The 19033-nt window shown below is 39.4% G+C and overlaps 1 pseudogene; it reads left to right on the forward strand.

Moving 5' to 3' along the window:
• Positions 1 to 337: 337 nt before the first annotated feature.
• On the forward strand, positions 338 to 11182 carry LOC136382903 (astrocytic phosphoprotein PEA-15 pseudogene; annotated as a pseudogene).
• The last annotated feature ends 7851 nt before the right edge of the window (positions 11183 to 19033 follow it).

Consider the following 19033-nt stretch of genomic DNA (forward strand, 5'->3'; position numbering starts at 1 on the left):
ATATGACGCACTTCCAGAGCTGTGACGCGTTCGTTCTGCGTCACCGGAAGTAGTACTGTATGTGAGCGACACTGCGCTTTGCGGCAGTTGCTCCTGTGCTCCTCTCACTGACCACCAATGAAAGAGGTGCCCCTTCCGGAAGTGCGGCGGGGGCTGGATAAATGGCCTCAGGGGGCCGCATGTGGCACGCGGGCTGTAGTTTGGGGATCCCTGGTTTAATGGTTAGAAAGTTTCAGTTGGAGATGATGAAAAAGTTCTGGAAATGGAAGGTAGTGATGGTTGCACACAATGTGAATATACTTAATGCCACTGAACTCGGCACTTAAAAATGATTACGATGGTAAATTTTATGGTATGTATATTTCACTACAATTTTTTTAAAATGGACTCTTGATATCTCACTGTTCAGCATGAACAGTCCACCATTCAGCACTCCTGGATATTGATTCCTGGATACTCCCACAATAGAGATGAAAGAAAAGACTTGGCCATCTGGTAGGGGGAGAAGAGCATGAAGGGAGAACTGTGCTCCCTCCGAGGGGTAACTCAGCAGTCCCATTTGGAAATCTTTCCATGAAGACATCAATGGACACGCCATTAACACATTTGGTTCTCATCAATGTGTACACACTATGTTTTGCTTTATCCACAGATAGGCTTTCAATAACAATTAATTATTGCATTACTATTCCACCTTAATTTGTTACCTAATCCCTAAATGTTGGGCACACAGAGTTTTCCAGTTATTCACTAAGACCAGAAGTAAGAACGAGGAATAAAAAGCATCTTTATTTTCAACCTAGCTGTTTTACCACATCTATGTGTGCGCTTCCTTCAGAGGTTTTTTACGTCTCTGACTCTGTTTTTTCATAGTTCCCCTAATGGAATACCACTGGGAGAGTGGTTCTCCATCCTGGCTATACATTAGAATCACCCAAGGAGCTTTTTTTTTTTTTTTTGTATTTTTCTGAAGCTGGAAACGGGGAGAGACAGTCAGACAGACTCCCACATGCGCCCGACCGGGATCCACCCGGCACGCCCACCAGGGGTGACGCTCTGCCCACCAGGGGGCGATGCTCTGCCCCTCCGGGGCATCGCTCTGCCGCGACCAGAGCCACTCTAGCGCCTGGGGCAGAGGCCAAGGAGCCATCCCCAGCGCCCGGGCCATCTTTGCTCCAATGGAGCCTTGGCTTCAGGAGGAGAAGAGAGAGACAGAGAGGAAGGGGGGGGGGGGTGGAGAAGCAAATGGGTGCTTCTCCTGTGTGCCCTGGCCAGGAATCGAACCCGGGTCCCCCGCACGCCAGGCCGACGCTCTACCGCTGAGCCAACCGGCCAGGGCCCCAAGGAGCTTTTAAACCATTCTTAGGCTCACACCATATTCCAGGACAATTAACTCACAGTCTCTGGGCAAGAGACATGAGTGTTTTTATTTTAATAATTATATATTATATTACTCCAGTTTATCACTGGGGAACAAAATTTTTGTTGCATCCACAAAAACACTTGTTCTTACCTAATTCGAGTATGCTGATCTCAAGTCTGACATTAGTTTTTCTCTGTAAGCTACAGATTTTTTGCAATTCAAGATTTTAGATTTTTCATCTTATTGTAAAATTTTCAACATTTAGTTTAACATAATGAAGTAGAATGTGTTCTTGGGCATCATCTTTGTAAAAATATAATAATTTATATAATGCAGTAAATACACTAATACACTAAAAGATATGATTGCATCAGAATTTGTCTACAATTTCAAAATAGAACATATTAAAACACTTATTTTAATCATAAAATTTGCGTAAAACTTATTTAAATTCTATTTAGGCAAAAATTTGCGTTTGTAGCTCTTGAGTTTGTGTACTTGTTGAGGACAATCTCGTTTTATGCTCCAGCAGTAGTTTGATCATCACTAACAGCTCCAAGATTTTCGGGAAACTTATCAAGGTGACTGACTGTTCAGGAAGTGAATCTTAATGCTCATGTTACATCTAATGTTGCTGAAAGCCAACAGCATCCTTTGAACCAGAAGTTCATAGTTTTCTGCTTTTTTGTTGCCAAGGAAGTTCTTTGAAACTGCCACAAAAGACTGCCATGCTGCTTTCTCCTCCTTATTCATCTTCCTGGCAAATTCTTCATCATGTAAGAGGGTTCAAATTTGAGGTCCATTGAATACACCTGCTTTTATCTTCTTGAAAGACAAGGCAGGAAAAGCAGAAAGAATATGTTGAAAGCATCCACTTTCTCTATTCAAAGCCTGAACAAACTGCTTCATTAAGCCAAGTTTGATGTGAAGTGGGGGAAAAAATGATCCTGTCTCGATTAACTACAGGTTCATTCACAATATTTTACATCCCTACTTCCAGAGCTTCACGTTTCGGCCACTCCTTCTGTATCCAGTGTTTCTCCCGAGCTCAGCTGTCCCACAAACACAGAAAGCAAGGATACTTTGTGAAACCTCTCTTGTCCTAGCAGGAAATTTACCATTTTAAGATCCACACAAATGATCCAGTTATGCTCCTCATACTTCAGAAAGTCGAGGACAATTTTTATGTCGTTATAGTCTTCTTGCAGATGAGTTGAATAACCAACTGGAACCACTGAAAATAGGCAATATATGCACGTGTCACAAATGATGAAATATTACACCTTTGATGTTGAAGTGTGTTACAGCCACATATATAACAGAAGGTGTCAGGACTATTCTTACACTTATGCCTACTTGAAAAAACCATGATTCAATCTTAAAACAAAATAAGAGCGTGTTTTTATCAGATAATAATTTTTTTCATTAAAAACAACTACAATTATGTAAAAGTGATGTTTGTAAAACATTAATTGCCTTGTGGTTATGTTCAATTCAAGAGTTGTTGCCCTTTAACTCCAATTTAAAAACCAATGCATACCATTAACTGTAACAAAAAGAAATTAAAATTGCATAAAAAATAAAGCATACACCAAAAAATGGATTTCAGATTTGGAATCAGCGATGCAGAGATATATAGAAACAGTTCTAAAACCTCATGCAACAGAAAATGAAAAAACAATTGTTCCCCAGTGTAATAAAACAAGATTTATGCCACATATCCCAATAATGTTTAAAGAGCTTGAAATAGAAAGGCTTATGAAAACTTTATAGTCTTTATAAATAATAATATGGACTATTTCTAGCACAAGAATAAATATGGGGAACACGAGGTAGTTTTTATGTCACAAATCAGCAACATAAGCCTCAATGATTACACAAATCCACAAGCAAACAAAAAATCAATTTTTTTCATTTTGGCTATAGAAGCTAAAAATCCTATTGCCACATTTAAGCAATATTCAAGGGGACAGGGGTACTTACAGCCACATTCCTGAAAACAAGGGGACCAAGTACTCTAAGTCTTTAGGTTCTTTCTTGATTAGACCTTCAACAATTGCATTAGCCTTTCAGAAAGGAGGAAAAACAAAATAGGTTAATATCTTGTTCTATACAGTGTTTAATATATCTACACTGAAGAAATACTACATTTTTTGTCTTTAAAACATGCTTAAGTTTTACAGTGAGGTTTGAATTCTTTTTCATTGTTATAAACATGTACATAATTTTATTTTATTTTTATTTTTTTACAGAGACAGAGAGAGAGTCAGAGAGAGGGATAGATCGGAACAGACAGGAACAGAGAGAGATGAGAAGCATCAATCATTAGTTTTTCGTTGTGACACCTTAGTTGTTCATTGATTGTTTTCTCATATGTGCTTTGACTGTGGGGCTACAGCAGACTGAGTAACCCCTTGTTTGAGCCAGCGACCTTGGGTGCAAGCTGGTGAGCTTTGCTCAAACCACATGAGCCCACGCTCAAGCTGGAGACCTCAGTGTCTCAAACCTGGGTCCTCCGCATCCCAGTCCAATGCTCTGTCCACTGTGCCACCGCCTGGTCAGGTCATGTACATAATTTTAATATATCAATTTAATGAATGTTGCATGACATTTACCTAGAAATTATATGTATACTTAGTAAATAAAATGTTTTCTATTTTAAAAAAAAGAATGGTTCATAAATAGTAATTCTTTAAACTCAAGGAACTCAAAAGTAAAAGCCTTTCTATAGAAACTCCTTCCACATCAATGTAATGTTTTAGTAAGAAGAAAGAGTGATTTTAAAAGGTCCTGAATGATTCTATGTGCAGCCCAAGAGGAAAAATAATCTTTTAGGTCTCTTTTAGTTCTAAAATGATTTTTTTAAAAAAGCCTCTGAATTAAAAAGAAAGCTATAAATATTTTGTACAAAAAGAAGTTTAGCAGCCCTGGCCAGTTGCTCAGTGGATAGAACATCGGCCCGGTGTATAGATGTCCAGGGTTCGATTCCAGGCCAGGGCACACAGGAGAAGCAACCATCTGCTTCTTTCCCCACTCTCTCCTCCTTCTCTCCCTCTTCCTCTCCCACAGGCAGTGGCTCTATTGGTTCAAGTGTAGCCCCTGACACTGAAGTACATCAGCCTCAGGCACTAAAAACAGCTTGGTACTCAAGCATCGGCCCCAGATGGGGTTGCTGAGTGGATCCTGTTTGGGCACATGGGAGAATCTGTCTCACTATCTCCGCTCCTCTAACTTAAAAAAAAAAAGTTTGTCTTATCAGTTATCTCCTTGTGGAAAAATTTTCCCAGAAAGGCACTATAAATTGAAAGGTATGTTTTGTGAGATTGTTATCTGAAATAATTAGGGTAAAGCTACTACCATAAGGCTCTTTCTTCATTGCCTCACCTATATTGCAATATATAATTTAATTTATCTTAGCAAGTTTAACAGATGTGAGATATATCTCATTACTATTTTTATCTTTAAATAATTTAAGTATAGTTGGCATACAATATTAGTTTCAGGTGTACAACATACTTCATGATGTGATTAGCACACTAAGTCTATTTTAAATACATTTTTCTCTTTTTTCCTTCTTTTTCCAAGTGAGAGGAGAGGAGATAGAGAGACAGACTCCTGCATGCACCTTGACTGGGATCCACCTGGCAATCCCTCATCTGGGGCCAATCCTCTGCCCATCTGGGGCCTTGATTGTAGGTGAGCTATTTTTTAGTGCCTGAGGCAGAGGCTCCAAGGAGCCATCCTCAGTGTCCAGGGCTGATGGCCTCAAACCAATTGAGCCATGGTTGATGGTGGGTAAGAGAGAGATCGAGAAGGAGGAGAGGGAGGGGTGAAGAGCAGATGGGTGCTTCTCCTGTGTGCCCTGACTGAGAATCAAACCTGGGACATCCAAACGCCAGGCCAACGTTCTACCACTGAGCCAACCATCCAGGGCCTAAATACATTTTTAAAAATTTTTGTGAGTCTGGATGTTTCCTTTAATGTTAACTATTTGGTCTTCCTTTTGTGTGAGTGATCTTTTGACTTTTGCCATGGAGATTAATTCTTTTTCCTGAGAGCATTATTAATCAATATAATAATAAAATAAGATAGCTGCTATTAATTGGGACCTACTGTAAGTTGTATATACTGTATCGTGCTTTACACATATCAGTTTATTTTTTGTAAAACCTATCAAAGTAGTTATCATCTCTAAGTTATAAATGAGAAGACTAAGATTTAGGGAATAACATTTGTTAAGTCACTCAAAGTCACATGGCTTATAATCTTTTCCCCAGTCAAGTAGAACTTGGATTTGAACTCAGCTCCATCTGGCTCTAACGCTCCATTCTCCTTTCTGGATGGGTGAGCATTCAATGCCCATCCTGCTCACAGCACTTGCTGATGTTTTGTATCATGTGATTCCTGCTCTCTGACCACAAGTGATGGATAATTTCAGACCCCAAAATAATGATGTATATCCTGGCCAGCAACCTTAGATGTATGACCTGAGTTAAAAAGCTGAGCCAAGCCAATCACATCCACCACCTGAGAATTTAAATTTGGAAATACTGAGCATCAATACACTGAATAAAAGGAGCAAAAGTAAAAAAGGCTGAACCAAGAGATGCCATGGGTATATTTGGAGTCAGAGGAGCCATGGCAAACTGCAATCATAAAGAACCAGACTAAGGTTAACACAGAAAGACAGTTGGCTGGCAAAAAAAAAAAACAAAGTAAATGAGCTTTAAAAAGCAGATAAACTTAGAGAACAACCATTTTGTTTCATGAGAAAAACCAGAGTCAATCCTTCAAGCTACCTCTGCTTTTTTTTTGGCAACTCTCTTGTTTAGATTCAGGTCATGTGTATTCCTAAAACATGTATCCTTTTTCTTGCATTAACGGGACTGTGTCTCTGTTCCTTAATATCAAACAAGCCAAAATTAAACTGTTCTTATTAAAATTTTTAAATATTCTGGATATTAAGCTTTTAGCTATCATATTTATTACAAAATGTTTCCATTTCAATTCTTCCCTTGCTTTTTTTTTTTCATTACATTTTGAATTTTATAAAAGTGGAATCACCAATCTTACAATCAGTTACACTTGCTCCAGTCAAATCTTGTATTCGTGCAAACTGTAGTGACAGAAAGCAGATTAGTGGTTGCCTGGGGATGAGGGAGAGGAGAAATGGGAGGAGTTGGGCAGGATGAATTACAAATGGGAATGAGGAAACCTTGGGGGTGATGGGTACACGCAGTATCTTGATTGTGGTGATGGTTTCCCAAGGGTATACATGTGTCAAAATTTACTGCGTTGTATGTTTTAAATATGTGGAATTTATTATATGCTGATGATTCTGTATTGTAGTTAAAACCATTTTATCCTTGGCTGGGGCACATACAGAAACAGATCGATGCTTCTGTCTCCCCTTTATCCCCCTTTCTCTCTCTGGATTCAATAAAAACAAAAAATTTAAAAAATAGAAAAAATAAAGACAAAAAAAAGGCAACAGAGAACATTTAAAGGGACCTGTGGTGGCGCAGTGGATAAAGCATCGACCTGGAAATGCTGAGGTCACCGGTTCGAAACCCTGGGCTTGCCTGGTCAAGGCACATACGGGAGTTGATGCTTCCTGCTCCTCCCCCACTTCTCTCTCTCTCTCTCTCCTCTCTCTCTCTCTCTCTGTCTCCCCCTCTCCTCTATAAAATGAATAAATAAATAAATAATTTAAAAAAAAACATTTTAAATTATAGTACTTACATTCTTCTCCCCAAGATACTTACACAATTCTATTTCATTAAATTTATTATGTTTTATATTTTATGCTTAACTATAAATCGCCCTGTTTATTTTTTCAGTTTTAATATTCTATTTTTCAACTGCATTTCATAAAGAATTAGTTCTTTGACCATGTTTATTACACTTGAAAAGTCACATGATGAGACCTATAGTTTTAAATTTATTTCTATTAATATTTTTCTTTCTTCAGTCAATTTTTCCATTTTTAAATAATACTATCTGATACGGAGGTTTGGAAGTTTCTTCCTTTGTAATATTTCTAATGTTTCCTTTTTTTTTTTTTTTTTTTTTTTTAAGAGAGAGAGAGAGATACGGACAGAAAAACAGGAAGGGAGAGAGATGAGAAGCATTAACTCTTCTTTTTAGTTGTTCATTGATTCCTTTCTCATGTGTGCCTTGACCTGGAGGACTCCAGCTGAGCCAGTAACCCCTTGCTCAAGCCAGCAACCTTGGGCTCAAGCCAGTGATCATGGGGTCATGTCTATGACTCCATGCTCAAGCCAGGAACCCTGTGCTTAAGCCACTGAGCCCATGCTCAAGCCAGATGAGCCCACACTCAAGCCGGAGACCTTGGGGTTTTGAACCTGGGTCCTCTACGTCCCAGGCCGATGCTCTATCCATAGCACCACTGCCCAATCAGGTGTAATATTTCTAATGTTTTAAAGTCACATAAAGGACTTTACATTCGGCAAGGATGCTAATGTTAGTTTATACACACACATACACATACACACATTATTGTTCTTACATAGTGTATTTTATGTAACTATTATATTATTTGAATTAACATCTGTGGCATTTCATATGAAGAGTTTAAATAGGAAACATATTTTAAAAATTAATGTAAAAGATTTCATTTGTTGTTCTTCTCTGCCTTGGACAATAATTTTTTTTTGGACAATTATTTGTATTTGGTGTATATATCCAAACAAGATCTAACATATCTATGGCTAATCAGGTCACCTCTACTACCTATGTACCAAGAGAATTTTCATTCTGGACCTACCAGGCCATACAGAAGTTTGATAACATTAATCTGGTTGGCTTTCAACACAGATTACTTCCCTCATTTAACCACTTCCTCAATATCCCTTATTTTTTTCTATTACCTTTGCCCCAAAGTTCTTAAATAAAGTTTACAGTTTTAACTTAGGTTTTATTGAGCACAGATGACATGTCTGACACTGTACCCAGTACTGGGAATATAAACAGAAGAAGGCAGGCTTGGGAAGTACATTTACCTTCATATTATGATTCTTTGTTCTTCCTGCAGCAAGGAGTGAATAGTGGAGCACACAATAAGATACAGAGAATAGGCCCTGGCCGGTTGGCTCAGTGGTAGAGCGTTGGCCTGGCGTGCAGAAGTCCCGGGTTCGATTCCGGCCACGGCACACAGGAGAAGTGCCCATCTGCTTCTCCACCCCTCCCCCCTCCTTCCTCTCTGTCTCTCTCTTCCCCTCCCGCAGCCTAGGCTCCATTGGAGCAAAGATGGCCCAGGCGCTGGGGATGGCTCCTTGTCCTCTGCCCCAGGCGCTAGAGTGGCTCTGGTAGCAACAGAGCAACGCCCCGGAGGGGCAGAGCATCGCCCCCTGGTGGGCAGAGCGTCGCCCCCTGGTGGGCGTGCCAGGTGGATCCCAGTCGGGCGCATGCGGGAGTCTGTCTGACTGTCTCTCCCCGTTTCCAGCTTCAGAAAAATGCAAAAAAATAAAAAGATACAGAGAATATGGATCTTGGTAAAGTCCCTTCAGACTTTATCTCTGGTTCGTTGACCTCTTGGATACTAGGTATTGCTGACAGACCAGTTACTTTAATGCTTTACTGAATCAGCACTCCTTGGAGCAACGCAAGTGGAGGTGTTTTGTGTTAAATGTTGACAAGTTATATGAAACAAAAACTGCCCATAGGAATTATTTTCCATTTACTATTATTTCTCCAGGAGAAAGAACTCAGAATCAAAAGTTATAATTACAGAAGGCTGGCAAAGATGGTATTTTCCTAAGGCACTAATTTCATTGAAATTATGTTTTACTATAAAGTCCGCAAGAGACCATAGAGTTTCTTTCCCTGGGAAGATCAAAGAAGTAAATCAACATGTTGGGTAAATATTCCCACTCCAAATTATTAACACAGCCATTCTTATAAAAAAAAATTAGCACTCTTCACCCATCAATGTAACAAAGATTTTGAAGTCATACAGACCTGTGTCAGATTCCTGACTTTTCTCTTCCCTAAAATATGGTCTTGGGCAGATTATAAACCTTGCTAAGCTTCAAGTTTTTCATCTGTAAAAGGGATGCAACAGCAACTATCTTGCTGGGCAATGACTGAGAGGTAATGCTAATAAAACACTTAGCAGGGCCTGACCAGGCGGTGGCACAGTGGATAGAGTGTCAGACTGGGATGCAGAGGACCCGGGTTTGAGACTCCGAGGTTGCCAGCTTGAGTGTGGGCTCATCTGATTTGAGCGAGGCTCACCGGCTTGAACCCAAGGTCACTGGCTCCAGCAAGGGGTTACTCAGTCTGCTGAAGGCCCACAGTCAAGGCACATATGAGAAAGCAATCAGTGAACAACTAAGGTTTTGCAACGCGCAATGAAAAACTGATGATTGATGCTTCTCATCTCTCTCCGTTCCTGTCTGTCTGTCCCTGTCTATCCCTCTCTCTGACTCACTCTCTGTCTCTGTAAAAAAAAATAAATAAATAAAAAATTTAAAACCAAAAACACTTAGCAGAGTGCTTGGCTCCATAAATAACAACAATAATAACTCATTATCTTGGTGTTGTTAAAAGTGTACATTGAAAAATGTCTACTTAGTGTAAAAGTAATATAGGATATGTTTACAAATTAGTTAGAAACAAGTCAAACATACATTAAAAAGTAGACAACAATCAAAATTGCTTTAATATTTTTTAGTGCAATAGGATGTTAAACATGAGGTTCATATTATTTCAAAATTCTGGAAGATGCCCTAAAGACTCAGAGCATTAACAGTCAGATCATTATTCAGGACATGCTAAGTCAGTTCAAGACATCTGATATCAATCTTATGAATCCTAGTTAATAATCCACTTTAGGATTATAAGAGGTAAGATGGTCAATCTCTAGACCTGAGAGATTCTAGAAAGACCAACATCCAGAATTTTTTGGAGAGAGTTGTAAGGATTTTGTGAATCAATTCCACACACACATTGTGTGAAGGGTAGGTGGTGCTTTTCACAGCGCTTTGAAGATACTACCTTCAGCATGTATAAACTGCCTATTAAATATACAATGGGTTATCTCAATGTATCTTCTGTGACTTTTGACAGCTTTTATATTTTTGTCTCTTTGTGCTGTGTTTTTTAGGCCTCAATAATTACTTCTAAGCCACCACTTCAAACTGTCATTTCTTACCATTACCATATCCCATATTTCAAACTATTTCTTCCCATGTTCTTATTTCAGTGGTTGGTATTACCATCTGTCAGATATCCCGATTCCTTCTTCTTCCAGGTTTTACCTCCGACTAATCCTCTGTACTATCAGAGCAATTTAAAAATAATACGATTCTGGGATGATGGGAACTAAGAAGGAGGCTCTGGATACTGCTCAGGAACTGAGGATACCCTGCACACTCAACCCTGAGGCATCAAGGCCAAGTAAAGAATCCTTTTCCAGGACTTGACCAACAACATCACCCTTCAAGATCTGGAGCAGCTTAAATCGGCCTGCAAGGAAGACATCCCCAGTGAGAAGAGTGAGGAGATCACAACAGGCAATGACTGGTTTAGCTTTCTGAAGAGACACAAAAAGCAGAACAAAGACAATCTCTCCTACACTGACATATCTTTGAGATCTCTGGCTGTCCTGACCTACTCACTATGGTGTTCTTAGGATAACTGTAGAACTATAGAACCCATATTCTTAAGACCTCTGAGGAGGATAAGCTGGACACCAAGCTAACCCATATATCTAGTGCCGAGAAGTACAAAGGCATTCTCCGGCAGCCCTTTGAAAAAAAGATCATCAAATTGGCTATTCCACTGAAGAAAGCCTGAGCAAGAGAGAGGAAGGAAAGGAAGGTTGGACCTTCATCAGACCACTCCCTTCCCCCATCCTCCAGGGGAGGAATCAAGGGCTCCCAACCTCCATATTGTGTGTGTGTATGTGCATGTGCATGTGCTTTGTCTGTCTGTCTACATGTCTAGCTAGCTCATCTGGCTCTTATTCCTCATGAGGAGCTGGGGATCAAAGGCTGGGGTTAGGGCAGGCATGGCCAACACACAGCCTGCGGGCCGAATTCGGTCCGCGTAATGAGTTTATGTGGCCCGCGATTAAATTTTTAAAATTCTCCACTACTTTAAGATCTCAGCTACTCAGAAGCGGAAGCATCTTTGATTATTGGAAATCGAGATATTTATGAAGATAGTGATACGTGGAAAAGAATTCTGCGTGTGACTAATCTAGGGTTAACTTCTAATAATTGGTTGAATGGATTCGCGATACTTCTTTATTTTTTAAAAAATTCCATTATAAAGATTTACAACTTTTGTACTCATATGTACTTGATATGAACTGTTTGACGTTTAGCAGCAATGTGAAACCCGCATTCTTTCAGGCGGAGTTTGCCAGTGTGCACCCAAGGTCAAACAGTTTGTTATTTTTGTGGTCAAGTGTGCTGAATCAAGTGGCATTGTAGCATAGACAGTAGCTGCAGTTGATAACTGAAAACGTATCCAGGCTGTTTGTAAAACGAAATAATTGTTTTACGTGTGATATAACCCCTTCAAGCTCATTCTATTAATTAAATATTGTTTCAATTGATTGCAATACCGTTTGGATATTTATATGGTATGTAATTATATTTTTATTAAAATATACTTTTATTAAAATAATATTGTATATTAAAATCTTTTTTCACTCATTTATTCATAAACAAATTACATAATAAAATTTTATTTACTTAAATGAATCATTTTTGTATTTAACATTTTTTAATTTTAATATTTCATCTGGCCCGTGAAAAAAGTTTTCTTTCTAATCTGGCCTGGGGGCAAAAACTGCTGGCCACGCCTGGGTTAGGGGATTGAGTTTCCCCACTCTAGGGAAACTATGCATGTAGAAATGGGCACATTATTCCTACTTCACCTTCCTCCAGTCTTCCCTCACATTTCTCAAGGGTGAGAGCAGAAAGGACATGCATTATCTATTTTCTTTAATTTTTAGATTTTATTTTTTATTTAGACAATTAAATTTGACAGGGTGACATTGGTCAACCAGAGTACATAGATTTAGAGAAAACATCTCCATCATTTGGACAGTCGATTATGCTGTGTACCCATCCCTCAAAGTCAAATCATCTTCTGTCACCCTACTATATTTTGTTTCTTCTTAAGCCCCTCCCCTTCCCCATCGCCCTCCCTCCCCACCCTTCTCTTCCCCCTGGTAACCACTGAACTTTTATCTATGTCCATGAGTCTCAATTTTGTGTCCCACCTCTGTATGAAATCATACAGTTCTTAGCTTTTTCTGATTTATTTAATGGACATGCATTTTTGACATTGAGAAGTTGAGGTAGGGATGAGGCACAGGAGAGGTAGGTGATCTAATGAAAAGCAGTGGGAGGGAAGGTGAAGAGACTACCCAACCAACCATGACCTGGGAGGGGCAAGGTAAAGCCAGAGTTCAGTATTTGTGCCCATGTGGACTGGCTGTGGAGTCCAGTTTCCAGCTATTTCTCAGGCTAAAGGACCTGGACACCAGCAGGTGCTCCCATCAGATGGGTATGAGCCACTGAATCCTTTCCTGGCCCCAAAGTTCAAACCAAATGTAGCACCTAGTATTAGATGACCCCCAACTACCTTTGCTCTGGTATGAGAGACTATGCTGGGAGAATGCCCCACTGAGCCCGAATTGGGGATGAGGGGCCCCTTCTCCACCTCTCCATTCCTACTCAGACTGACCCCAAACCTAGGGACATTGAGGAATGAGATCCTTAGATTTTTTTACTTCAATTCTGCTCCAACCTCCAGGGAGGATGGTCTTGAGTATATTATGAATATGATCAGAATTGTATTTTTTAAAGGTCAGACATAGCAATGCAAGTTTAATATACACATATGTAAAATATATGTACACACAGTATGGTCAGGGTTATTGTAGGCCACCTTCCCTCTTGCCCTGGTCTGGAACATCCCCAGCCAGAAAGAAGAAAAAATATCAACTACAGTGTTTTTCTTTGCAATGACCCCTAATTTAATCCAGAAGGGGACTTAGTAACTCCCTCCCTCAATATCCTGGCACCTTGGACTTGTGAATGCCTCCTAGCCAAATCATTAGAGTACAGTGCCCCCAGCCTCCTGCCTGTTCTAAGACACCCTTTCTCACCCTGACCATACTGTGTGTACATATATTTTACATATGTGTATATTAAACTTGCATTGCTATGTCTGATCTTTAAAAAATACAACTCTGATCATATTCATAATATACTCAAGACCAGGGGTCCCCAAACTACGGCCTGCAGGCTGCATGTGGCCCCCTGAGGCCATTTATCTGGCCCCCGTCGCACTTCCGGAAGGGACACCTCTTTCATTGGTGGTCAGTGAGAGGAGCACATTGACCATCTCATTAGCCAAAAGCAGGCCCATAGTTCCCATTGAAATACTGGTCAGTTTGTTGATTTAAATTTACTTGTTCTTTATTTTAAATGTTGTATTTGTTCACGTTTTATTTTTTTACTTTAAAATAAGATATGTGCAGTGTGCATAGGGATTTGTTCATAGTTTTTTTTTACAGTCCAGCCCTCCAACAGTCTGAGGGACAGTGAACTAGCCCCCTGTGTAAAAAGTTTGGGGACCCTGCTCAAGACAGATCAATGGTATGCCATTGATCTCGACCTTCAGAAACATGGCTTTAGAAGTCATTCAGAATATGGTCACTGTCTATCCCTTTAACTTCTTTCTGCCATTTTCCCCTGGTACTCTACCTCAGCTTTTCATTCATTCAATACATATGCTTATTTATGGAGTGCCTCTAATGTGCTAATTACTGTACTGGGGATTGGGGATATTTCAGTAAACAAAGTAGGCCAAAAAACCTCGATTATGGAACTTAGTTGGAGATATAAACAGTAAACAAAATAAATAAGTATATAGTGTATCACAGGTAATAAATGCAATGGAAAAAAAATAAAGAAGGGAGGAGAACACTGGAGGTGGAAGATGAATAATGAAAACTTAAATTTAGAAGGTATTGTTGAGATGGTGATATTTCAAAGATTTGAAAGAGTTGATAAAGAAAGAAATGAAAATATTAGACGAAGATCATGAAATCAGATGAAACATCAAATGCAAAAGTGTTGAAGTGGAAAGATACCTGACTTCTTCAAAAAGAGCGAGATCAATATAGCTAAGTAACTAGGGAGGGCAGGCAGGAGGAGATAAAGTCAGAGAAGTTCCCTGAGTCTGATCTCTTCAGGCCTCGTAGGCCATTGTAAAGCAGTTGGCTTTCACTCTGAATGAGGTCAGACACCATTGGAGGGTGTCAAGCAGAACAATGACATGATCTAATTAATGATTTGAAAGGATAACTCTGTGGCTGAGTGGAAGTACAACATAGGGGAACTAAGACCAGCTAGAAGGCTACTGAAAAAATTCTGGCTTAAGCTTGACAGGTAGTGGGGCAGTGGGTAAAGCACTGACTCAGAATACTGAAGTTGTCAGTTTGAAACCCTGAGGTTGCTGGCTCTGAATGCTGGCTTGTCAGCATGGGGTCATTGGCTTGAGTGGAGGATCATCCGCACCATTCCAAAGCTCACCAGTTTGAGCTCAAAGATCACAGGAATGAACAAGGGGACACTGGTTCGCCCCAGGTCAAGGTATGTATGAGAAGTAATCACTATACAGCTAAAGTGGAAGCAACTATGAGTTGATGCTTCTCATTCTCTTTCCTCCCTGTCTTGGAAGCAATCAATGCACAACTAAAGTAAAAGCAACTACAAGTTGATGCTTCTCACCCTCTCTCTTTCTCTCTCTCAAAAATAAATAAATAAGTAAATAAATAAATAAATAAAGAAAACCAGGCTTGAAAGAAAATAACTTCCACTAGGATGGTAGCAATAGAGGTGGCGAGACATCACATTCTGATATATTCTGAAGGACTTAATCAATAGGTTTGCACTAATTACTGTTCTAGACCCTAGAGATACTTTCAAAGGAGAGACAAGGGTCATGAAAGAAAAAAAGTTGCAATGATGAGTCAAAGATTTTTGGCCTGAGCAACTTAAAGTATGGAATTGCCACTAACCTACATAAAGAAGATAGCATGAAGACAAGGTTTTAGAGGTAAGATTAGGAGGTACATTTTAGAGTATGAAGGATAAAATGTCTAGTAGACACCTCATGGAGATGACAAGTGAATATTTAGATAAATAAGTCTGGGGTATAAGGCAGAATTCTTGGCGAGAGATACATACTTAGGAGTGATCACTGCTTAAGTAGTACTGTATTTCCCCATGTATAAGATGCACTCTTTTTCAAAAAATTTGGGGGTCTAAAAACTGAATGCGTCTTATACAGTGGTTGTAGATTTTTAAATTGAACTTCCTGCTTTTTCACACTTGTTGTCTTTGCACTCATTGTTTTGTACTTGTTACCAGTATATTATGGTAGGTTATATTTTGCCACATTCTGCTCAGAAATGGCTCAGAAAAGATTTACATATAGTGCTGAATTCAAGTTAGAAGTGATCCAGTTTGCAAAAGTGAATGGAATTGTGCTGCTGAATGTAAGTTTGTCCTCCTCCAACTGAGAAATCAATTAGAGACTGGCTATGGGAAGAAGAAACCCTACTGAAAACATTGTGGCAGAAGAAGGCCATGAGAGGCAAGTCAGCAAAATGGCCTGATTTAGAGAGGGAATTGAAGATATGGATAGAAGAGAAAAGGGCAATTAGAATTCCTGTGTCCACAAAGATGATTCATCATGAGGCAAGAAGAATTGCTGATGAAAAAGAAGTTACTGATTTCAAAGGAGGACATAATTGGTACTTCAGGTTCATGAAATGGAATGGTTAACTAAGCATGTGTACATGCACCAGACTTCCCCAAAAGATGCCTAAAAGCTATGAGCATAAGGTCCTTAAATTTCATTGTTTTGTCATTCAACGTCGGAAGACACATCAGTTTGAGTTGGGACGGACTGCAAATATAGACAAAGTCCCTCTTCAATTTGATATCCCAAGTAACAGAATTGTTGATAAGAAGGAGGTGAAAATGGTAACTGTGAAGACAAGTAGACATAAAAAGAGCCATAATACAGTTGTTTAAGCTTATTATGCCTATGGAACCAAGCTGCCTCCTATGCTGATTTTCAAACGCAAAACAATGCCAAAAGAAGACATTCCTCGAGGAGTGATTGCCCATGTTCATGACAAGGGTTGGATGGATCAGGATGGGATGAAGATCTGGTTTGAGGAAGTTTGGAGAAGAAGACCAGGTGGGCTCTTACACAAACCTGCCCTATTGGTGTTTGATCAGTTCAGGGCACACATAACAAAAAACACAAAGAAGATTGCTGCAGAGCAAAAAACAAAACTTGCCATTATACCTGGAGGCTTGACATCCCAGCTCCAACCACTTGGTGTCAGCATTAACAAACCCTTTAAAGCTACCATGAGAGACGAATGGAACCAACAGATCAAGTCTTCTGGGGACAATTTGACACCAGTAGAAAGAGTGAAGAAACCAACTATAGGAGAAGTTTGTACCTGAGTGAAAAGATCCTGAGACAATATCAAGATTGAGATCGTTGTCAAGTCATTTAAGAAGTGTGGCATTTCAAATGCCATAGATGGAACTGAGGATGAGGCAATATATGAAGACAGTGATTCATCATCACACATAGATGAGGACAAGTTAGTGGATGGGAGTTTTAACAGTGATGAGGAGTTGTATGAATTTTATGATGAATAAAACTTGAGTTCAATAACTTTATATAATTTTTTTTTCAAATTTCGGGCCCTAAATTAAGGTGTGTCTTATACAAGAGGAAATATGGTATTTAAAGCCATGAGAATGAATGAAATCAGCTAGGAAAGGAGTGTTGACAACAGAAAAGAGAGCCAAGCATTGAGTTCTTGGCTATTCGAAGGGACTGGGGAAATCATGAAAAACTGGCAAAGGAGATTGAAGCCACAAGGAAGAAGGAAAACCAGGAGAATACAGCATCCTGGAACCAAAAGAAGAAAGTGTTTCAAAGGTGAGGAAGTGAAACCTTATCAAACCTGTTTGAAGACTGAAAATTGGCCATGATGACATGGAGGTCATTGGTGTTCTCTATAAGCCCACGTTTTGTGAAGTGGTTGGGAAAAAAGCCTTAATATAAAGGATTTAATACAGAATTAGAGCCCGTGAGTATAAGTGACTCTTTTGAGGAGTCTTATTAAGGGGAATAGAAAAATAGGACAATAGCTGGAGGAAAGTGCATCAGGAAGAGAGTTTTGGGGTTGTTGTTTTTGTCTATATTAGTTTTCTACTGCTGCTGTACCAAATAACCACAAACTTAGTAACTTAAAACAACATAATTTAATTATCTTACAATTTGGTAGAAGTTAAACTTGGGTCTTACTGGGCAAAAAAGTCAAGGTGTCATCAAGACTTTCTAGAGGCTCTAGAAGAGAAACCATTTTCCTGCCTTTTCCAGGTCCTAGAAGTCACTCACAGTCCTTGGCTCATGTCCCTCTTCTCCATCGTTAAAGTCAGAAACATTGCACCACTCTGATAAATCTTGCACATTCATACCTCCCTCTGACTGTCTCATCCTGCCTCCCTCTCCTACTTTTAAGATCCTTTGTGATTACATTGGGTCTATTGGTTATTGGGATAACACAAAATAAATTTCCCATTTTAAAATCAGCTCACTAGCAAATTTAATTCCTTTTTGCCATATAACCTAACATATTCACAGGTTCTGGAGATTTGGATGTGGACATCTGTAGGGAGTTGTAATTCTGTGTATCAAATATAGAACACAATATAGCATGCTTGTTGATAGGAATAACCAAAGAGATAAAGAGAGGGAGAAAAAGAGAGAATGAGAGAGAAGTTGATGCAGGAGAGGGCAGAATCGTTGCAAAGCAGGATTGGTTTTTCATAGGCTCAAGAAGGGTTTCTCTCTATTTAACAGGAGAGGAGGGTGAAGAGAACACATGGGGACAGATGCTGGCTGGTGGGTAGATATGGTGTTGGGAGCTTGTAGAAGTCATTTTTTTCTCAGTGACTTAGAAACAAGGTGATAGACTAAGAGAAAGGAAGGGAGGCATTGGAGGCGTAGGAAGACAGAAATTATAAAATAGACATCTAATAGAGAAGGAGCATGAAAGGACTAGAGAAATGTCATGAGCATCAAGGTAGCATCAAGGGCCCACTGGAGGTCTGTAGCCTCTAATGTAAAGTGTGACCAGCTCGTTTCCTCCACTGGAGTAAACACAGTAGAGTATTGGTATATAATCAGGATAGGCTAATTGCTCTACAAACTCCAAATTTTAGTGCCTTAACACAACCAAAGATGATTCCTAAGAAATTTACATAGATTGTCTCACCTCACAATGAGTATTATTATTATTATGCCCTTTTTCAGATGAGGAAACTAAAGAATTTGTTGAAGTAAGCCTAAATCATAATTTTGTTTTAGGTATTAATTTTATTTGGGGGTATTTAAAAATAATATTTGCTCCCTGATCACCTTCAGAAAATCAAGCATGTTACTCCCTTTGCCTGGAATCTCTCCTCTTTTCCCCCCACTAACTTCTAGGATCAGCTCTGCAATATTCTTCTGGGGGACACCTTTCACAAGTCTCCAGACAGCTTTATTCCTTCCTCTGTGCTCCTTCTATAGGCCCTACCTAAT

The sequence above is a fragment of the Saccopteryx leptura genome, chromosome 11 (genome assembly GCF_036850995.1).
Source record: "Saccopteryx leptura isolate mSacLep1 chromosome 11, mSacLep1_pri_phased_curated, whole genome shotgun sequence".
Classification (NCBI taxonomy): Eukaryota; Metazoa; Chordata; class Mammalia; order Chiroptera; family Emballonuridae; genus Saccopteryx; species Saccopteryx leptura.